The 5,247-nt window shown below is 45.8% G+C and overlaps 1 pseudogene; it reads right to left on the bottom strand.

Annotated features, from left to right (window-relative positions):
* Positions 1 to 3,846: 3,846 nt before the first annotated feature.
* Positions 3,847 to 5,042, bottom strand: LOC114610235 (annotated as a pseudogene).
* Positions 5,043 to 5,247: the final 205 nt, after the last annotated feature.

Raw genomic sequence — 5,247 nt, 5'->3', positions numbered from 1 at the left:
GTTGTTTATAGAAACATAAGAGACATCAAGACAGAAAGCTTAATTTTATAATAAATGGCATGAAAATTATTGAAGTCGTGACTATGGATGACTTTTTCTAGGGGCAGTCACAGAATGACACCACCAAATTGTTAGGTATAGAGCCTTGAAAAACAGGAATTTTAGGTCAAGTGAGGATTAGCCAACATAGCATTGAGGAAAGACAATCTATCAAAATAATGTGAGGGTCAGACACTCGATGCGCCAGGGTGGGGGTATACCCAGGGAGGCCCCCACCCAGTCAGAAGAGAAAAGGAGGAGGAGCAGGAGGGAAAGACTGTAGGAGAGCTGACTTGGAGGGGCAGTGAGCAGGATATAAGGTGAATAAGTAAAATAAATAAGTAAATAAATGAAAAAATAGTGTGAGGCTAGCACATAATGGTTTCTACCAAAAGAATTCATATTGTTAAATATTTGTTGCGGGGACTATTAAAAAAGAGGCACCATCCCACCCTATTCTCATCTCTTCTCTGTCTGTGGCCTCTCTGCCTCTAGGCCAGCCCCATGCAGTGACTGCCCATCTTGAGGTTTTCTTGTGGTGGATTCTGCTCACATTCCCAGCCATCCACCCGCTGAGGTCAGTGGTTCCAAATCTCCTTAACCCAGTAAATCAAAATTCTAGAAGCTTATCAGTCAGATTTATGTATCAATAAATTCTCAACTCACAAGATGCCCACACAGTAATTTCAGAGCCAATTGATAATGTTTCAAGCTGCCCACTTAGATTAGACAAGTTATCCCAATTATTCTATCCTTTATGATATTATAGCTACCCATGACTATTTGAAGCCATGTGGAATCTGGATCATCTGACTCTTGCTTCATCTTCCTTCCTTCTCTTCTGTCTCTGAAACTCTTAGCTCCACCTCCCCTTTCCCTGTCCAATCACAGGCTTCTTGTTGTATTAATATTTAAATTGATTATACAGGGAAAATTCTGCTACAGATACTTTTGAAGTTGAAAACTGCCAACTGTGTTTATTAATAAAGAAAATGTAGAATATTATGACTAGGTTAATTTTTTTCTCACAGATAAAAATACTTTATTATAGAAAAAGCATCCCATACACAGGATTCCATAAACACTGGTAGGTGAACAAGTGGAACTTCAAAAGTAAATATAATGTAAGGGCAAAATCCACACCATTTTGCCCTTAGGAGAAAACTTATTCTCTAGAATGAGCCCATCAGACACAAGAGTGGCTCTGCCTCTTGGGAAAACAGCAGTGTCCTGCTGAGTCCCTGTATCCACCTCAGAAGCTGTTGATGACCACCACTAAAACTCTCCACTTTAGTTGAAGCCTATGCTCTGAACATTTTTTTTCCCTAAGACACATTCTCTGAGAAGATGCCCTTCACTGGGTTTCCTGCAGAGCACTCTCAGGCCTGTACACATCAGACATCACACAGCATCTCCTGAGATGCTGGTTAAAATAATTTTGGCTGCTGTACCCAGTCCCTCCTGCCTATCCTCCTCAGATTCTGCCATTACCCCAATTTGTTGCCTTCTAATATTGTGTCTGCCCGTTCGCCACCTCCTTAATGCAGGTGTTCGAAGTCAACTACACAAGATGCAACAAGGGCATGCTGAAGAGTCAGGCCTCAGGGTTAGGTTCATCTTTTATCTTGTAAGATACTCTGAGACTCTGAGGTGTAAAGTCATCTTTCTCATGAGGCTTTCTATGCACAGAGCCCAGCTTACTTATTCAGACACTTAAAAAAGATACTGAGCCCAAAATCCATCTTTTTATGAGAAAGATTCTCTCTCTCTCACATAGTCAGTAATCAACTACAAAGATGACTATAATCCAGCCCTTGATCCTGAAAGGTCTCATCACTAAAGAATGCCCCAACTTGGGGCCGGGCAGTGGCGACACATACCTTTAATCCTAGCACTCTGGAGACAGGCAGGTGGATCTCTTGAGTCTGAGGCCAGCCTGGTCTATAGAGTGGGTTCCAGGACAGCCAGGGCTACACAGAAAACCCTTGTTTTAACCCCACCTTACTCCCCACTTCCCAAAATAAAAAGGAGAAAAAAGTGTCCAAACCCTGAAAACAGTAGGCAAGACACCAAACTACAATAACACCAAAATGCAGGTAAGAGTGGGGCTGAGGTACAAAAAAGCTTACCTCTCTACAAGGACCCTATGTCCCCAGCCTTTCCTTTAGTCGCCGCCACTAGTGTCACTGGAGCAGCTTTTAGATTGCCTCCTACTCAAACTCTGTGGGCTGGAGTGTCGGGGTTAAGACCTCGTTCATAAAAGGCCAAAGCCAGTGATCCACCTCCACAGACAAAGAGAAGACTGTGCTCACACCGGAGCACCACACACATCACATAGTGATCATGTCAGTGACCACTGAGAAACAGGAAGCACCACTGACCCTCGGCCTGGGCTGGACAGCTGCAGGTAGGCAAGCATGTAGCACCAACAAAGTCAAAGCCAGACCTGGCCTCTAACCAAGCCAAGCAACTTGGTTACAGAAGTAACCTCAGCTCATATTCTAGATGCTGCCTCGTCAACACACCACACAAACTGCAACCACCTAGTTACCCTTTAGTTCTTCTCTGAGCAAGGAAGATCTCACCCAACTCCCACTGTGATGCCACAAGCACTGAAAACTCTGTTTTGAGAACACTCTTGTTCTTCAATACTGGAGAGAGGGCTTCCAAAACCTGATTGTATCCATCAAGTAGTTCTGCTGTACAGTGTCTTATGGGAGCAGCCTTCAAGAAGCCAAATGTGTTCTCTAAGGATCGTGAAGGAAACAGCTTACACACCCCCTATGATGGGAAAATGCCCAGGGTGGAGGACAGACTCAACTTCTACCAGGAAGTAAGATAATCCTAGACACTGCTGTCTGGCTCTTGACTCTGCAAACAGCCATGGAAATGTCAGATGAAGGGACAGGGGAATGATCTGGACAGCCACTTACCTACCACACATGTAATTGTGAACAGATAAACAAAATAACAAAGCCTGGACCTGATTTTTGGGGATGACCACAGTATTACTTTCTTATCATGTTCCAGTAGCTAATGGCCTGTTTAAAATAAAAAGTGAGCATACTGGTGTGAAAACTCTGGGGCAGCACCTGCCCAGCTCACTACAGATGCCTTCTCCCTGGAGTTCGAAGGAGGGTAACAAGCAAATCTTCAAGGTATCAGTCTCCCACCACACTCACAGCAATGAGCTTTGCCTGGGGACAGGCACTGCGGCTTCCCATCAGAAGAGAGGGTCCAACTGGCCCGATCTGAAGCCATTCTGCCACCTCATTTGCAAGTTTCACTTCGAAATGAAGCATAGGCTGCACAAGCACACAGCTGGGTCACTGCTCCTCCTTGTCGCAGACCCTGTCTCGGGTAGGTTTGCTCCATGTTAGTGAAGCGCAAAGCTGAGCTGGAGCTCTTGGGAATTCCTCAGACATTTTGTCCTGATGGCATCCGGTTGCAGTGCCCAGGCCTCACCTTCCACCCACCCCAGCACACCTCAGGGGGGCACACCTTCCCCAGCACAGACGTTCTCCTCTGACATTTGGTCCTTTTGCTATTAAGCAATTTGTTTGATGTAAAACCACCCACCAGATGTAAAAGAGGGGGCTCCTGTGCCACATATGAGGCAACAGTCCACTTCCTCTCCTGCGGTTATACAAAGATTCAACCAAGAGCACCAGACCCAAAATGTTTGTTTGTCAGGGCTGGTAAAGCTGATCGCCTAATTACCAGAGAGCTTCTTCACCCAGCCAGAGGCAGACCCAGAAAAGGGCACATTAATAACTCAGAAAGGAAGGAGACAAGAGGAAGTATCTTCTAACGGTGAGAAACCACGGGAGGGCAGGGAGGCCTGGTTAGGGGTGTTGAGGGTACCCAGAGAAGAGCTCCAGCAATGGGCAGACGCCTTTGTCTCTGAGCTTGAAAGTCATTCGGAGCTATCTCAGAGAGTGGGGCGTTTAAGCGGTCAAGTTGGTCCACTTGAGGTGGATGATGCATTATTATCTCCAGGTCTTCCAAGACATCCTCTCCAGCAGCCACCATATTAGTGAGGGATTTGCTGTGAACACACTGGAAATCCACATGGCAACTCTTTCCCTCCTCCTTTTCCCATGACATCCGGATAAAAGGGCGCTGCACGTAATTGTAGATAACTTCAGACCTCCCGCCAGGTCTCCTCTTAACCTTTTCTTTACAGGTAGGGTAACCTTCAATTCCAATGCGGATGTTCTTCAGGCCTCGCTCCTTTAACACAGTTTTAGCAACATCTCGATTCTCGATATATTTGAAGAATTTTAGAGCTTGGAGCTGTAAAGAATTTGGGAATACTCTTCCTCCATGGGTTGGGGGGTGGTGGTCTTCATCACAGTCCATGGAGTCCTCATCTGTTAGAGGACAATGTGACACTCTCACTCACCTTTCTTGGCACAGCCCACCATGAAGGGCAGAATCAGTTCCTCGAGGTAGTGGTCAAAAACCCTGTAGGCACCAACGTTGGACAGCTCATGCAGTAAAGCATTCAGATCTTGACATCAGATAGTGTTGAAGTCAAAGTTAATACAAAGATAGTCACACGTGTCTCTGAGATCTGGGATAGAGATGCCATCTGGACAGTTGATGATACCAGTTTTGTAATAATCCAGAACTGTGCGGAACACAGTGGCACTGATCCCTTCTGCAGTCTCGTACTCCCCCTTTTCATTGGGCCTTGTGAAGTAGTATTCTCTTCCTGGACCAAACATCCTTCCCAACATAGTATCCAGATGAGCAGTGAAAATCTGAGAATTTACCACAAAACGGATGCCGTCCACAAGAAGTGTCACTTTCTCTGGGGCTTGGGAGTAAGAGCTACCTCCAAAACCTAAGCCACCATTTCCAAATCTCTCTGGAACAACGAAGGGCTCGAGGCTCCGCTTGCTCCCACTCTGGAAGTACGAGCCCTTAGTATCTTCAGGAAGCGGCATTATGTGAGGATACTGAAGGCTTATTGCTGGCTGAGGGGCATAGTCAAGTGCAAGGTCGGTCCCTTGCTGCCACACTGTCTGCCACCAAGCCCCAAAGCCACCACGCGCCCCCGCCCCGGCAGCCGGCTAGGATTTTAATGATGATGGAGATATATGTCATATTATAATTCAAATGCCAGTTTTGTACAAACGCAATAGGAGCTAAATATACACATTTCATTCAAGGATTTAGACTAAAATTCATAAAGATTGGAAG

This window comes from Grammomys surdaster, unplaced genomic scaffold (genome assembly GCF_004785775.1).
Source record: "Grammomys surdaster isolate TR1022 unplaced genomic scaffold, NIH_TR_1.0 126035, whole genome shotgun sequence".
In the NCBI taxonomy this organism is placed as follows: domain Eukaryota; kingdom Metazoa; phylum Chordata; class Mammalia; order Rodentia; family Muridae; genus Grammomys; species Grammomys surdaster.
Note: the sequence above shows the minus strand (reverse complement) of the source record. Positions and strands in the feature narration are given on the sequence as shown.